The 17,580-nt window shown below is 48.0% G+C and overlaps 1 long non-coding RNA gene across 1 annotated transcript; it reads right to left on the minus strand.

Moving 5' to 3' along the window:
- Positions 1-2,597: 2,597 nt before the first annotated feature.
- On the minus strand, positions 2,598-7,215 carry LOC146396373 (uncharacterized). Its single transcript, XR_014827206.1, has 2 exons — positions 7,063-7,215; positions 2,598-5,683 (listed from the first exon to the last, which is right to left on the minus strand). It is a non-coding gene; the product is annotated as an uncharacterized LOC146396373 (long non-coding RNA).
- Positions 7,216-17,580: the final 10,365 nt, after the last annotated feature.

Below are 17,580 nucleotides of genomic sequence, written 5' to 3' on the forward strand. Positions count from 1 at the left end.
GGGCCTTTCCAGCACAAAGTAACATGAGGAAGGTGGGTCCTGCTGGATGCTGGTTGGCACACAAGACGGCTTCCTTAGGAAAGACGGACACATACCAATCACAAATGGTGGGTCTGCTGAGAGAAGCCAAACCATAAACATTGGGTTCCAGGTGGCCATGAAAACCCAAGTGGTTATCAGATGATAAATGGTGAATTTTGTTCAGAAAGTCTGGCCTCTGGGGAAGGGAGCCTGGAGCCAAGAAGGAAGCAGAGGGGGTTGAAGGACAACAAACAAGTTGATGAATAACAAAGGGAAAGGGAACATCAAGACAAACCTTGGTGCTGTGACTCTGAAAACCAACACATACATTGCCTGACGAGGCACTCAACAATTGTCTGGCCCCTGCATAAGGTGGAAGAAACGTCTGGTTCTTGCCTCCCTGCAGAAGCCAGCATGGAATGGCACCCCACCCCCACCCAGGCTCACCTGCCCTCGGCCCCTCCCCCACTGCAGAATGACTGGAGGCCCGCATTCTACTGTTGAGATTCAAACTTGGGCTCCTTTACTTGCGTCCTCAGCATCTGTTGGGGCAGGTCCCTCGCTGGGTCCTGCTCTTGACTGTCCATGTTGAGGCCACCAGCCCATGGTGGTCCAGGCCCATGCCTGTGGGAATGGCTTCAGAAGGCGGTAAGCCTCTAGACAGGGGCTGTTTTCCAAGAGAAAGGGCCTCCCTCAAATGCCTGGGTTTCCGTTGGGACCCTTAACTGTGGACATGGAGTTGGACGGAAGGAGAGGAAGGCTACAGCACTGCACCCCAGGGACATCTCAGCTGGGAAGCCTCTAGAAACCTGAGGCTGCCCTGGGGAGGACAGCTGCTTGGAGGTGGTTCAAGAGGCCTTGCTCTGGTTGGGGAGGCAGGATGGCAGCAGGCAGGTTGGCGATTTCTAAAAGGGAGACAAGCCACTTGGAACATGTATGTAGCCAGTGATCTCTTACTATTCAATTTTATAACAAAACTTGCTAACTTCAACCAAAAGAGGTGAATCATTTGAAATGGGGAAAAGATTAAATTTTAGAAAATTTGTAAGAAATGACATCTTGTGGAGTTCCCACGGGGGTGCAGCAGGTTATGGATGTGGCATTTCCACAGTTTCAGCTTAGGTGGGATTCAGTCCCTAGCCTGTTTCTCTATGCTGCAGGTACAGCCAAAAAAAAACCCAGAAAACCTGACATTTCATTGTACTCATGCCTACAGAATCTAGGCAGAGAGGCTGTTTTCACAACTAGACAATTAATTGTTATTCCTAAGCCATTCATTCCTTAACAGTTCTAATCTTTTATATGTATTAATCTCTCTTTAAGAAACATAAGAATCTTGCCAATACCTACGGTTTTATCAATGAACCCATTTTATCAACTGTCAGTGCCATGGCTATACATGTAAGAAATCTAAAATATATATGTGTGTATTGCATATCCCGAGTTTGCTATTTTTCTGTCTTTTGCTTCTTAGGGCTGCACCTACAGCATAGGGGAGTTCCCAGGCTATGGATCTAGTCAGAGCTGCAGCTGCTGATCACAGCCACAGCAATGAGGTATCCAAGCCATGTCTATGACTTACACCAGAGCTCACGGCAATGCTGGATGTCTGACACATTTAGTGAGGCCAGGGATCAACCCTGCATCCTCATGGATACCAGTCAGATTTGTTTCCACTGTGCCACAACAGGAACTCCTTGGGTTTGCTATTTTTCATATCACACTCTCCCTACCTCAATCAATCCAATGGTGCTGTGGGGTGATCAGTCTTGACACAGACACCTTTCCTGGGTTCCCCTCAGAGAGCCCTGTTCTGGACCCCATACCCACTTCAGCCACCCCTCTCTCCACACTCCTTTCTACAGTGAGCTGCTCTAGGCCCCACCGGACAGCTGCTAACATACTCTACATGGATGAAACATCGCAGTAGGTTATGTGACAGCAGGTTATCTGGTAGAGCTGCATGAACCAGAGGGACTCAACTCTTGGCCAAGCTCAGGCTGCACACACCCCAAACACTTTGCTTCCTGATAGCAGTGCCTTTCAAACAAGATTCTTACTCAAGTCCCAGAGAATAATGCAGACATGGGTGCTAGCTGCATGTACATTTCATAAGAAAGGACTTATGATCTTAGACTAAATCTAATCACACATTCTAAAATTCATCAACCAATAAATGAATCATCTGGGGGACATCTACAGTACAAATACTTTCATCTCAGTCTTTCAGAGGTTTCTTTAAATAGTTTTGGAATTTATTTGACCAGGGGGAGGGGTTGGTCAGGGGATTTAGAAAGACCCCATCACACATTCCCCATCGGACAACAATGTCCTGGAAGGCAGCAACAATGGCTTCCTGCCACCAGCACAAGAGCAACAAGACTAGGGTCAACTCTGCCCCCCTGAAAACATGCCCAGTAACTGGTAGAGTGTATTTATGCTCCAAAAATATGAGACTTCCTCCCCCAGTACGAGGATACTCTAAGAATCACTCACAGAGCCCCATCCTCTCAGTTTACAATGAAGAAACAATGGCTGGAAGAAGTGGAGTCATTGGACCAAGGTCACCCAGTAGCTTGGAGTCCAAGTAAATACATTTATTTAGCAAACAAGGGTCTGGAAACCAGTGCAGTAAAGTCCTCATCATCAGAGTGATTTTATTATTCCTCAGCCAGCCAGCCATATATTTGTTCTATTAAACTTTCACCACACAGCCTTGGCTTTAATATTGTCACATGCATTCCTCTTCTCTCCCCAGAAGAGTGATGCTCTTTGAGGCACAAGATTCCCTCCAAATTCCATGTTAACAGTCCAGGAGAGCCTGGCTCTGCTGGGTGAGGAAGGACCACCACCTGACTGAGCGCTGCTGGTGGCAGCAAGCCAGCTGAGCAATGCCTCAGGTCCTGAGTGGACTCACTGGGAAGGCTGGTCTTGGCACTCATCAGGGGCTGTCGCAGCAGCTGCATGTCTGTCATATCCACATTAGGTGTCCAGGGCTGATTGAGGGGCCAGAGTGTGGGAGGAGGCTGAGTGCTGGCTGTATAATTAAGACCTAGGAGAGGTACAGAACAACACCCACACTCTCACTTCAACCCTGGGAGAAAGCCTGAGACCAAAGTGAACCATGAAGGTCAAGGGTGGATGCTGCAGGAATAAGGGGATAAAGCTCTGTCTTCCTCATTGAGCACCCTTGCTGGGTAGATCTCTCCTCTGGGACTGTGACCCTCTCTCTGTAAACCAAACTGTCACCAGTCTGAGGTCTTATGTGAAGATGGATCTTCCACATATCAAATTAGGTTTTAGGCTTAACAAGAGTCTTCTTGGCACATACTTAGTGGGATGACATTAGTGATGGGGGCCAAAATCCTGCTGTAAGCCATGGTGCTCCATGGCCTGCAGGGTCTTTTGGTGGGGGAGAACTGTGGTCCAGTGACTGCAGGGGCCTACTTGCCATGGGCAGAGACCCAGGATGTCAGTCATCACACTTGTGTTTCATCAGAGGGGTCACGTGCTTCATGGTAGGCGAACCAGGAAGGAGCATGTGCCAGGAGCTAGGATGCAAGGGCAAGGCTGTCTGAGAACCTCAGTTTTTGACCGCAGCTGCATTTTCCACGGGCCACATGCTGTTGGAACTAGACTTTGGTGCAAGGAAGTTTAGAGGGTTTCTCCATGGTGGGAGCTGTGTTCTCTCCTGATGGCACTCTGCCCATGCCAGCCTTGTGGTGTGAAGACAGAATGAGGATTGGGTGGGCTCAGTTTCTCAGCTGTGAAACCTGCATAAAAGGAGCTGAACCTCAGATATTCACGCTTATGGACTGTCAGTGAGACCATGCTCCTTGCCTCTGATCCTTTCCTTCTTCCTCATCCTATTTCTTCACCAGTGAGCCTGAAAAGTAGGCATAGATATAGGAATGGAGGATGGAGGCTCCAGCCCAGCAGCACAGTGGTGCTGACCAGTGAGGCATGGAAGTCCTCATGTGTTGCCAAGGCTCATCGTCCAGCATAGATGCAGGCAAAGCCCAGTGAAGATTTCAAAGTCAAGAGGAGAGTGTACTCAGAAGGCTGTGCCTGGACATCTCTGACTCTAGAATGAAGCTTCTCAGAGGCAGAGGGGAAACCAACCAGTCAGTTGGTTAGAGAAAAGCCATTAGCTCTGCCACTTAAACTAACAAACTTACAAATTACCTGACAGGCTTTGGGACAACACAAGGAATCCTCAGAAGACTAGGGTCAACTTCCTAGCAAGTTTTGTTCTAACAAGAGGGGGAGGAATCCCTGTTATTTTCGCAAATAGCTGGGAGAGGAGGAACAAGCCAAGTGAAAAGGCAGATGAGGCTGGCAGCCACGGGCAATCTTCAAAAAATTCCTGGGAGAAACCCAGGGGGAGAGAGGAAGCTGTTGATGGGAGGTTCTGTTCCTGGTGGGGGTGGGGGGTTGCTGTTCTGCTGCAGAACTTGGAAAGCTGAGTCAAGTCATGGTGCTTGATTTAGCTTGGCTTGGTCTTTCTCAGGTCGAGCATTTGACAGGCACCTGCAGAGCTCTCTCTGGACCCCAGAGAGCTCAGACTACAAATCATCATTACCAAAAGGTTCACAGCTTAGGGTAAGAAATGAGAAGGGACTAGGTCCATCTTCAGCAGATGAAGAAACCAGGAGGCACGCTTTTCCGCACAGAAGCCAAAGACAGCAGCCTTAAAATGTCTTGGGCCAGTTTGAAGAATTATAGGGAAAAGAGCAATGGTTGTAAGGAAAGCAGGGCCCTCAATTTTGTTTGGAAGTTGCTTATTATAATTGCGGATTCCATCATCATCTGGGGTGTGGGAACCCTTGAGAATAGAAAAGGGGATTTCGGAAGTTTTAACGCACAGCCTATACATGGTGAAGAGATAGGAAATGCCATGAAACCTGAAGGTGCCACCAATGCAAGTTACACACTTGTTAGCTGACAGTGGGGCTTTGGATGCCATTTTTCAGGGCGAAAGGCAGTCTGTCTAAAGGGTAGAAGGTGTCCCTAGAACATAGAAACTCTGTGTCACAACCCATTGACCGGAGACAGCTTTTAATTGACCATGGATGTTTGAGGCTAGAGTCTGGTGAAATTATGCACTTTTAATGGCAACTTGGAGGAGCTGAACCAGGATATGTGCTGCTCTTTTCTCTCTTTGACTCCTTGTCCATCGTCCTCCTCTACACACTGCAAGCCTTCTGCCATTCTGTAACTGGTGACAACCGTGCAGATTTAAACTGCAAGAGAAGCATCAGGCTCTGCAAACTCCGCATTTCCAAAATCGCTGTTTGGACTGTAAGCTGACCAAATAGGCACATTTAGGATTTGGGCTCCTGTTTCCCAGCCAGAAATGCAGGCCTGGAAAAAGATGCTTCTCTATCTTGACACAAAGCTTTGTCTTGACAATTCATTGGAGCATTGAGAAAATGGAACACAGAAGTCTCAGAGATGGTGCAGCCCAATTTGGAAGCACTGGGAGGCTCCACATCCATTCCGGGGAAAATGAATTATGCTGCAGGTTCCGAAGAAGATCCTGACATTATCAGGAGCCGCTCTCACTAGGGCCCTCTGGTCAGGACCAGCCAGAGAAAGAAAAAGGAGGAGAGAAGAGATGCTTTTCAGGTATCTTAGGTCTTGAGTTGATGATGGGAGGGAGCTGGGTGAGAAATTTTACAAAGTTATAACACATTGTTACGATCCCTCACCTCGTCAGCTACTTGACAAGGACAATATCCCTTCAGGAAAATAAGAAATAAAATGGAAAGTGGCCTCAAGATGAAATTACCTGAAGCAATAGCCTGATATGTCACAGAGTGTTGGGAGCAACATTAAAAAGGCATTTGTAACTGGCCACCTCCATGGCTCCAGGTGGAAGCTGATGCAGGCCTTCTCAGTCCCAGGGCTTTTGTGAGAGTTGGCCCCTCATGACCACTCTTGGAAAGCCAGGCCTGGGACGCTGGGGACCCCACCAGGGAAAAATTCCTTTTAAAGAGTCACAGCCCCTCTAACATGGACATTCTAGCAAGAGTCACGTCTGGGCAGAGGGTCAGAGGCATTCACACCTGTGAGACGACGAAGGAGGAGCCCAGCACCAAAGGGGGCTGGAAGTTGGCGACTGTCACCACAATAATCTAATTATTACTCTGCTCCTGTCCCCTCCTGAATAACTTTTTTATTGAAGTAGAGTTGATTTCCAATGTTGTGTGTCAGGTGTGCAGAAAAGTGATTCCATTATACCCCTGCATGTGTATATCTAGTCTTTTCCAGATTCGTTTCCATTACAGGTTTGTACAAGATGCTGATAGGTTGTCTATTTGATATTTAGTAGTGCTGATACCGTCCTCAATCTACCATAACTGGGCCCATCTGAATGACACCCAACGCCCCTCCTTCCTGAAGGCTTTCCTCTCAAGCTGGATGCCTGTCAAGATTCCTGCGCTGTGTGACAGCCCTCTCACTGCTGGCCCTGCAGTCAGCCCCTTCTCCACTTCCTCTAGCTGTCCTCCCACCTCATCACCATCCACCCCGCCTTATTCCCACCTCATTACCGACCTCCCACTTCATCACAGCTGTCACCATCCCATCGTCACCCTCCTCCTTCACCCCATCCTCCCACCTCACCGCAGATCTCCTAACCACCCTCTCAGCTCAACTCCACCATCCTCCCACCTCATCTCCGTACTCCCACCTCATCGCTGTCCTCCCCACTTCATCACTGGCATCCTCCCACCTCACCCCCCCCATCTCATCACAAACCTCCCACTCACCACCACCCTCCCATCTCATCGCCATCCTCCCACCTCATCACCATCCTCCAGATCTCACCACCACCCTCACATCTCATCTCCGTCGTCCCCACCGCCCCCTCACTCCCTCAGCACCACCACCTGCTCCCCACTGGCTCTTCTGATGCCCTGGACTCCTCTGCGCCCCCCTCAGGCCTCCTTCTTCTCAGCAGTTCAACTGTCACCTACAAAGCCCATTAACAATTCCCTGCTCATAAAAGTACAGTCTGGGAAATAAAGCAAAGTCTACCTTTTCTTTTCCTTTGTGCTTGGCGGGGTTTCAGTTGCTTGCAGGGCGCAGTGCAGAGACACCACGCCTGCACTGCAGACCCCAGTTAGGGAAGCAGCTGCGCCAGCCGTTAAAAAACTAACGGTTCCTGAGGAAACTAAGAGCAACACCGCCATTCAAGATGGCAGCGGACTGTGAACTCGGCTGGGCCTGGGATTGGGTGTGAGCCGTGTGCCCCCGCCTCCCGCGGCCTGCCGAGGCCCCGCCCCCCGGGCACAGGGCCTGCCAAGGCCCAGCTCCCCCGGCACAGGGCCTGCCGAGGCCCCGCCTCCCTGACACGCGGCCTGCCCAGGACCCCCTGTCCGCGCGCTGCCTGTCGAAGCCCCGCCTCCCCGCGCGCTGCCTGCCGAGGCCCCGCCCCCCTGGAAACGGCCTGCCGAGGCCCCGCCTCCCCCGCTCGGCCGGCAGAAGCCGCGCCACCCCAGTCACAAAGCCTGCCGAGGCCACGCCCCCCGGCAGAGGGCCTGCCGAGGCCCCGCCCACCTGGCACAGGGCCTGCCCCACCTGTCAGCGCGCGACCTGCCGAAGCCCCGCCTTCCCGCGCGCGGCCTGCCGAGGCTCCGCCTCCCTGACACGCGGCCCGCCAAGGACGCCCTGTCCGCGCGCTGCCTGTGGAAGCACCGCCTCCCCGCGCGTGGCCTGCTGAGGCCCCGCCCCCCAGGAAAAGGCCTGCCGAGCCCCCGCCTCACCCGCTCAGCCTGAAGAAGCCGCGCCCCCCAGTCACATAGCCTATCGAGGCCCCGCCCCCCTGGCAGAGGGCCTGCCTAGGCCCCGCGCCCCGGCATCTGGCCTGCAGAGGCTTCTCCTCCCTGGCACGCGGCCTTCCGAGGCCCCGCCCCCCCACGTGCGCGGCCTGCAGAAGCCTTGCCCACCTGGCACGTCGCCTGCAGAGGCGCCCCCCCCCGCCCCCCGCTTCTGCGCGCGTCCCGCAGAAGCCGCGCCCCCCAGTCCACAGCCTGCCGAGGCCCCGCCCCCCCAGGACCCGTCCTGCCGAGGCCCCGCCCCCCGGCACATGGACTGCCGAGGCCCCTCCTCCCTGGCACGTGGCCTGCCGAGGCCCCCCCCATGTCAGCGCGCGGCCTACCGAAGTCCCGCCTCCCCGCGCGCTGCCCGCCGAGGCCCCGCCCCCCCAGGACAAGGCCTGCCAAAGCCCTGCCTCTCTGCACGGCCTACCGAGGGGGGTTCCCCCCCCAGCCCCGCACAGGGCCTGCTAAGGCCCCGTCTTCCCGCGTGTGGCCTTCCGAGGCTGCCCCCCACCCCCCGCCACCCCATGCTGCCTGCAGAGGCTTTACGCCCCCCGCCGAGCCCCAGTTCGCCTGCCTTGGCACCTCGCCCCCCCCATGGACTGAGGAGACACTGTGAAGCTCCCAGGCCTGCCTGGCTGCAGAGTGCGTGCTTGGAGCTCATAGCCCCCTGTCTTCGGATGATGGAGAATGCTTTCCTTTCCTTCCCTGGGTGGGAACCACGGGCAGGTGGACCCTTGATGCGGCCCAACTGGAAAGTGTCAGGAGCACAACTTCCACCTGGTCTCTATGCCTACTGCTGGAAGCTACCGAGTCCAGCTCCCTTGGCCCATCCCCAGCTCTACCTGCAGTGGTTACCCTCTGCTCCCCGCTGCTGGCCGGGTCCCACCTAGGCCACCATCCCGGGGCCTCTGGCTGCTCACAGTCCCTCCCTGCACCTGCTCCCTCCAGGCCTCTTCTACGTTGTCCTCTGTCCCCCACAACCACACTGTTCCCACCCCTCCCTCACTGGTCCCCAGCTTCGGTCTCATCCACTCAGGTGTCCTTTCCTCCTCCTGGTCCCTCTCTGGAGCACACTGCCAGGTCCACCAGCAACACTCGGTCCCCATCTCTTGTTTGTTTTCTCTTTTCTCCACTAGAATGTAAGCCCCAAGCAGGGATTTTACTCTCCTTTCCTCTTTGCTGTGTTCCCAGTACCTCGAATAGTGTCTGGCGTGAGCTGAATGCTCCATAAACACTTGGTGAGTGAAAGGTGATGTGATGTGACAAGACAGTCCTGATTGGGAGAGGAGAGAAAGGTGACCAGTGGTGAGCAGTCCTCAGGGAAGTGCTGACCCTTTCATGAGTGGGATGTTGGTGACAAGGTAACCAACTTGGGCAGAAGACTCAGAAAGGTAGAGAGGGTGCCCAGGAGCTGAACAGAAGGAATGATGTGTTTACATTCAGACTCTCCCTGAGGAGTAGATGGGAATGTTTTGATTGCTCACCAGAGAGTCAAAGGGCATCTAAAGAAATTGCTGACAATTTTGCTAAGTACAGTGCTTTTCGCTTGGTAGATGCACAAGGCAACTAACATATATAGCAGCTACCAGCTTAAAAGCAATACTACCAGAATTATATAAAACTATATTTGAAAGTTTCTTTTAATAACATCTTGGGTGTATTTTTTTAAAGTCTAATTTTGTTCTGCACAAGGGTTGAGGTGTTGGTTCCTAGTAAAATAAGTCTACATCCTCAATGTCTTTATTCCCATATACTAGATCTTATAACTACACTGGAGCTAAAAATTGCAAAACATAATTTCCACATTTGGCCGATAAAATCTAATGTACATTTAGAGTGTTATACTTTGCAAAGCCAAAGGAAAAGAATGTAGGTTATGGGACCTGGATACTTGGATTTGAAGAGTGTATCCGACATCCTAGCCATTCTGAACCTTGGTTTCATCAACTGAAAAATGGGAATCCTGTTGTGTTATCCAGTATAATTTTAGTGACTAACAGCGTGTGCTACGTGTAGTACATGCTCCAGAGTGCTGCTAACAACCTATACTTTCTCAGTTACTAAAATCCCAAACAAAACGGCCTACCTAATCTTGATGCTATTAAACAATTTTTAGGGGTTGTGATGCTATCACAACTCAAAAATTCTTTTAACTCTGAAAACCCAAAACATTCATAAAAACCATCCAAAAAGTTTTTATGCAAATGAGTCAGCTTTGAAGTGGAGAAGATATAAAGCACATATTGCATTATCTCCTGAATACTTTCATAAAGAACAGGGCTCCTGGAGTTCCCAACGTGGCTCAGTGGAAGTGAATCTGACTAGCATAGCTGAGGACACAAGTTGGGTTCCTGACCTCCCTCCGTGGGTTAAGGTTCCAGCATTGCTGTGAGCTGTGGTGTAGGCTGCAGATGTGGCTTGCATCCCTCATTGCCGTGGCTGTGGTGTAGGATGGTGGCTACAGCTCTGATGCAACCCCTAGCCTGGGAACCTCCATATACCACGGATGCAGCCCTAAGGGGGGGAAAAAAAAAACAGACAAGAACAGGATTTCTGAAATGGCATGCAAGTACCTTGTAACACAATTCCATCCGAGTTTCTCAGAATTACATTATTAATTCTTTTTTTTCAAAAAGGACTTTAGAACCATAGGATTTCCCTAAACAAATGACCTTGTTCTACAGATGAGGACGTGAAGAGCAACTCCTCCCTGGTTGTACAGGCAAGACCTGGCACAGTCTCTAGACTGCTAATTCATTCCTTTGTCATCTGCATGATGGCTGGGGCAGCCAGTAAACCAGACAAAAAGAAAGCCATGGAAGAGAGACAGGCCAATAATATCTTTCAGATGAGCCTTGCCCACCTCCAGTCTCCTGACGCAAGCATTTCCATATTGCAGATCTTCCCACACGTGGCTCACCCACCAGCTGTGGATAACTGCCCTGAACATGGGGCCCTGGCTCACCCTCCACATCTGCACAGCCTAAAAAGATAACAGGTCATGCACCTGGAGAAAGCATCACTCCAACACACACTGTAGGTGCCTTGCGAGGAGGATAAAAGCCAGGGCTTGAGGAGCCAGGGAGTGGGGAGCTCATTCCCAGAGTGCTCAGAAGAAGGAAGTGCTCAAGGGACAGGAAGTGTACAGTATGTTCTGGCTGGCAGAGGTCTGCCCTGGCTTCCACATGGTTCACCACTGGATCTTCCATCAGGTGGGAAGATGTTATTGATTTTATATATATACACATACAGTTGGTTCTCATTAGTCACAGATTCCATATCAGAGAATTCACCTATTCACTAAAAATGTATTTGTCACCCCAAGTCAGGGCTTGGGGTGCTTTTGCTCATATGTGGACACACACAGAGAAGAGAAAAATTCATCTACCTACAAATGCATTTCCAGCTAAGGCTGAACAAAGCGAAACTCTGCCTTCCGGTTTCCACTCATACTGTAAGGAAATGCCCCTTCTCTGGTCTATTTAGTGCCACATTTCCCCACAGTTTTGTGGTGTGTGTGTGTGATTTAACTCTTTCAAATGGCCCCCATGTTTGGTGCTGAAGTGTTGTCTAGGACTTTATGGGGGGAAGTACATTGGTTAGATACATTTTGTTTACACATAGGATTACAGTGCAATTGGCTGTGAGTTCAGTGCCAATGAAACAACAGTGTATATTAAACAAGGTGTCTTTAAACAGAAACACACATAAAATAAGCTTTTGTATTTATCAAGAGACAAAAAAGTGTGACCAGAGGCTGGCAGGAACCTAACCCTGAATTTCCCATGGGCACAGTGGTTCAGTGTTCACTGATTCCATGTTTGTGGTGACTACAGACCCCAACCACATGACAATGAGGACTGAATAGGTATGTATATACCCATGCACTCATACATAGATATGCACTCATCCATGTCCGTGTAATGATACAAACACGCATGGGGGCATATGGCATGTGGCTCCAGTCATGGTTTCATGAAGAGACTGTCATGGTTCTATAACCTATATTGTGAAAGCAGGAAATTTCAGGAGACGAAAGTGAAAAAAGAAATGCACCAAGACTCTGTGCATAAACCATTCATCAGTGGCCTGAATCCAGGATAAGACATGAATGAGATGGGCCATTCCACATGGCTTTGCAGGGAGATTTTATATCTTCCTGATAACAACTCTGACTCCATCAGGCCTGTGAGAGTTCCAGCACACAAGCGATTTTAATGCACCTAGATGGTAATACTTTTCCCCAAATTTCAATATTCTAAATATTTTAAGAGTCACAAATTATTTGCTCCCAAACAGTTTATATGAACAAACTTTCAACAGTAATGATCTAAGCAAAATGTGCATCCCATGGGCATGACATAAAAAAAGAGGCTTTTCCAATTGTCAACCTTTTGAAGCAGCATTATCATCCTTGCAGTTCCCATAGCAACATGTTCCATTGCTTGGGTGACAGTGATCTTGTGCTAAACTAACTTGGAAAACAAACGGACATTTCCTCCTGAGTGTCCTCACATCTCACAGTTGCCTCCAAGCCATAGAGGGTTGATGTACCCAGTGCAGCTTCGTGAAGAGTTATGAGGACATTTCATAAACAATTTCCAGGATTTGGCCTGTTAAAGCAGTTTTCAACTTCAAGAGCTTTCCAACACGAACCACATCGCCCTTTGTGTTATGCCATGGAGATTGTCCCAGCTGCAGAACAGATGCCAAGGGAAGACATGCCATCTTGGGTGGATTTGCAGCAGTTCCACAAAGGACCTGAGGGAGAGGGTGGGATGGAAGATGCCCAGTCCTACCGTCACCAACTCAGGCAGCAGGAGCCACTCTGGTAAAAGTGGATGAGATGCAGCAACCATGAAAGGCCAGTTTCTCCTTCCACAAACCACGTGGGAGAACCAAAATGCAGGATGGTACTCCCATGTTGGTTTCATCCTATCCATATTTTCATGAGTATGGAATCTCATAAGGGAAGGTCTCATACATGCACAGGGGTGGAAGAGATAGTTATAGGAGTGGAGGGGCTATTTCAAAGTACATTTTAGCCCAGAAACCTAGAAAGGACTCCATGCTTTCTCCCAATGCCTCTCACAACTGGTTTGTTTGAATGACACATGTAGTCAGGACATTTCTTGAGAAAAAGTGGAATGTAGAGAATGGAATGTCAGTCAGTGGATTTGCAGGCACAGACACACTGTCCTAGTGCATATTTTTCTCCTGAAATAATCAAATATAATTTAGGCACTTTATAATTAACCCAAAGGGGGCTTTTAACAAAGAGCACAGAGCTCTAAGTTGAAAACGTACACTTGCAGAGTGTGTCCACAGCCAACTTTGTTTTTCAAAAGGAAAATGTGTCCTCTCACTGCTTGAATTCAACCAGAAGTGTGTGAACCAGGCTTAGAGAAGGAGGCCTGGCCTCTCAGGTCCCTGAGATAGTGTAAGGCTGAGTCCTATGGGAGAAGACAGGGTCTCATCTCTCAAATTGTAATGGTTAGAGAAGCCAACTGGTGGACTTTTAAATAATTATAAAGAAAAGAGAAATAATTTGAGAATAAGGCAAGAAACTATAATGAAATCCTAAAACCTGATAGAGACCATACAGTCCATGTGAAGGCTAGAATGAGTAGTTCCAAATCACAGAGGGCTAAAGAAGGCGGGGAGCCTTCTCACACCTGCTAGAACTTGTCACACTTCAGGCTATGTTTTCTCTGCAGAGGAGAAGTAGCAATACTACAGGACCGAGGAAGGTGGAAGGCACCTCCCCTTCCTAGTACCGAGTACTGTGACTTCCTCCTTGATTTCTGTTTCCAGTGACTCAGCCAGTCCTAAAAGGCTCCTGCATACTGAGTGCCCAAGACATTGCAAATAAAATCAGAGGCCATGGTGGTGCATCACTGGGCCTCAGGGTCCAGTGTGCTAGCTTTTGCTTCCCTAAAAGCCAAGATCATTGCTACGAGCCTAGGTCATTGCCACAAGCATACTTCAAAGCTTCTTCAGCATTCTTGCCTCTTCAATACCTCGCTCAGTCTGTCTATTCAGACACTATTCAGCGACACAAGACCTGAGCCATACCTTTGACATACACCACAGCTCACGGCAACACTGGATCCCCCACCCAGTGAGCAAGGCCAGGGATAGAACCCGAATCCTCATGGATACTAGCTGGATTTGGTTCTGCTGTGCCACAATGGGAACTCCCTGAAACCCAGGTTTATATCCTGTTAGATTCTCATTCCTACTCTTTTTCTCTTGGTATGCATTCATGTTCATATTCTCCCTCTCTCTCTCTCAAAAAAAAAAAAAAAGAAAGAAAAAAAAAGTAGTTCCCATCATGGCTCAGTGGTTAACAAATCTGGCCAACATCCATGAGGACACAGGTGCAAGCCCTGAGCTTGTTCAGTGGGTTAAGGATCCAGTGTTGCCATGAGCTGTGTTGTAGGTCTCAGATGTGGCTTTGATCCTGCATTGCTGTGGCTGTGGTGTGAGCTGGCAGGTATAGGTGCCATTCGACCCCTAGCCTGAGAACCTCCATATGCTGTGAGTGCAGCCTAGGGAAAAAAAACAAAAAACAAAAAAAACAACCACAACAAACAAAAATATATATATACTTTCTGTTTAAAATATATATATTTTAGGGCCTCTAGGAAGTTCCCAGGCTAGGGGTTGAATCGGAGCTGCAGCTGCCAGCCTATGCCACAGCCACAGCAACAGCAATGCTGGATCCCAGCCACAATGGCAACCCATGCTGCAGCTTGCAGTGATGCTACATTTTGATCCTTAATCCACTGAGCAAGGCCAGGGATAGATCCCACATCTTCATGGACCCTGTCGGGTTCTTAACCACTGAGCCAATTTAAAGTATGGAATTCCTGAAGTCCGTACTTTAAAATCCATACTTTTTATTCAAACTTCCTTAGTTTTCACCTCATGTGTTTTTTCTGTTCTAGTATTCCATCTATGATACCAAGTTACTTTTAGTTGTCATGCCTCCTTAGGCCCCTCTTGGGCTGTGACAATTTCTCAGACACCTTGTTTTTGATGACCTTGACAGTTTTGAGGATGCTGGTCACTTAGTTTGTAGAATGTCCCCCGCTTGGAATATGCCTGATGTTTCTTCATGATTAGATGTAGTTTATGGACTTTGGGGAGAAGATCACAGAGGTAAAGTGCCATTCTCTTCACATATCAATGATACACATACTCTAGGAAGGACTTAGCACTTGTGTTGTTGACCTTGACTCCTGTTAGATTTTTCCACTGTTTTTTTATTCCCTTTCTATATTGTCCTTTTTAACAATAAGACATGATAATCAGTCTACAGTTAAAAGCAGGAAATTGTGCTGCACGTCCTGAGAACAGAGCACCTACATATGTTATTTGGAATTCTGTACAAAATATTTTTATTATTCCTTATTGATTGTCTGAATGATTGATTTAGATGATTGTCTGAATGATTGATTGATTGATTGATTAATAGGGATTCATAGCTATTTATTTTATACTTTGGGTTATAAACCAATACTATATTACTTATTTTCTTGGTCAAATTGCTTCACTTTGGCCATTGGAAGCTCTTTCAGTTGGCCCATGTACACCTCATTTTTTTTTTAGTAGTTTCTGACTTTCTGTTTTAAATATTGTTTGCAAATACATTGAGAACCACTTCAAATACCACAGTAGTTTTTTGTTTTGAAACATCAAACATCATTTTTAAAACCTCAGTGGAGGAGTTCCCGTTGTGGCACAGTGGTTAACGAATATGACTAGGAACCATGAGGTTGTGGGTTCGATCCCTGGCCTTGCTCATGTGCCTTAAGGATCTGGCATTGCTGTGAGCTGTGGTGTAGGTTACAGATGTGGCTCAGCTCTGGCATTGCTGTGGCTCTTGCAACGGCCAGTGACTATAGCTCTCATTTGACCTGTAGCCTGGGAATCTCCATACACCACGGGAAGCAGCCCTAGAAAAGGCAAAAAGACAAAAAAAAAAAAAAAAAAAAAAAAGAAAAAAAAAAAGAAAAAACTCAGTGGAGAATAATTTTATCCTCATCAAATACCAACACTGGATATTCCTCTTTTTCACTTATGACAGCCCATGTTTCTTTCTATTATCATTCCCCTTCTGTCTCAAGAAGATCCTTTAGGAATTTTCAGATTAGATCCACTGGCAGCAAATTCACTCGGTTTTCCTTCATCTGAGAAAATCTCTTTTCACTTTCATTCCTGAAGGATATTCTCACTGGATATACAATTCTGTTAACAGTTCCTTTCTCTTAGCACTTAAAAAATGGTGTGCTATTTCCTTCTGGCCTCCATGGCTTCTAACAAGAAATCACAGGAATTAGAGATATTTTGCCCCAGTAAGCAATGTGGCATCTCTGTATGGATACTTTTTTTTAATTTTATTTTTTAACTTTTAATTTTTTTTTGTCTTTTCTAGGGCTGCATGCGCAGCATATGGAGGTTCCCAGGCTGGGGGGGCCAAATCAGACCTACAGCTGCTGGCCTACACAGCAGCCACAGAAATGCCACATCCGAACCATGTCTGTGACCTACACCACAGCTCAGGGCAATACCAGATCCTCATCCCACTGAGGTAGGCCAGGGATTGAACCCGAAACCTCATGGTTCTTAGTCAGATTCGTTTCCACTGCATCACGATGGGAACTCCTCACACAGCTTCTTGAATCTGCAGATTATGCTTTTTCTCAAATTTGTGAAGCTTTCAGCTTTTTGTCAGCCCTGATCTCATCCTCCTCTCCTAAATATTAGATATACTGTTGTTGTCCTACCAGCCCTTCAGATTCTGTTTCCTTCTTTAAAGTTTAATTGTGGGAAAGAACACATATAAAATTTACCATCTGAACCATTTCCAAGTATTCAGTTTAGTAGTGTGAAGTGTATTTACAGTGTTGTGCAACCAATATCCAGAACTTTTCATTTTGTAAAACTGAAACCCAATACCCATTAAACAGCATCCCATTTCCTCCTCTCCTTAGCCCCAGCAACCATCAGTTAACTTCTCTCAATATGAATTTGACTTCTCTACACACCTTATATAAGTGAAATCACACGCTTTTTTTTTTTTTTTTTTTGTGACTGGCTTGTTTCAGTTAGCATAATATCCTAAAGGTTCATTCATACTGTAGCATGTGTCAGATTTTTCTTCCTTTTTAAGAATGAATAGGGAGTTCCCTTTGTGGCTCAGTGGTAACAAACCTGACAAGTATCCACGAGAACTCAAGTTTGATCCCTGGCCTTGATCAGTGGGTTAGTATCCAGCATTGCTGGGAGCTGTGGCATAGGCCAGCAGTGCAGCTCTGATTCGACGCCTAGTCTGGGAACTTCCAGATGCCACAGGTCTTTTGCCTAAAAAGACAAAACAAACAAACAAAAAAACAAAGACCAAAACAACCCACCAAGCATAATGAGTAATATTCCACTGCATGGATATACTGCATTTTTTTAGTCATTTATCTGTCTGTGGACACTTGCGTTGCTTCCTTATTCTGCCTGTTGTGAACAGTGCGATTATGAATATTGATGTGCAAATATCTCTTCAAGACCCTGCTGTTAATTCTTTTGGAAATTTCTCATTGTGGAGCAGCAGAAACAAATCTGATTAGTATCCATGAGGATGCAGGTTTGATCTCTGGCCTTGCTCAGTGGGTCCAGGATCCAGCATTGCCATGAGCTTCGGTATAGGTCACAGATGCGGCTTGAGTCCCTTGTT

This window comes from Sus scrofa, chromosome 14 (assembly GCF_054392235.1).
Source record: "Sus scrofa isolate SSC_HxYL_T2T_F1_AM1 chromosome 14, Sscrofa_HxYL_maternal_Yorkshire_Landrace_v2.0, whole genome shotgun sequence".
NCBI classification, from domain to species: Eukaryota; Metazoa; Chordata; class Mammalia; order Artiodactyla; family Suidae; genus Sus; species Sus scrofa.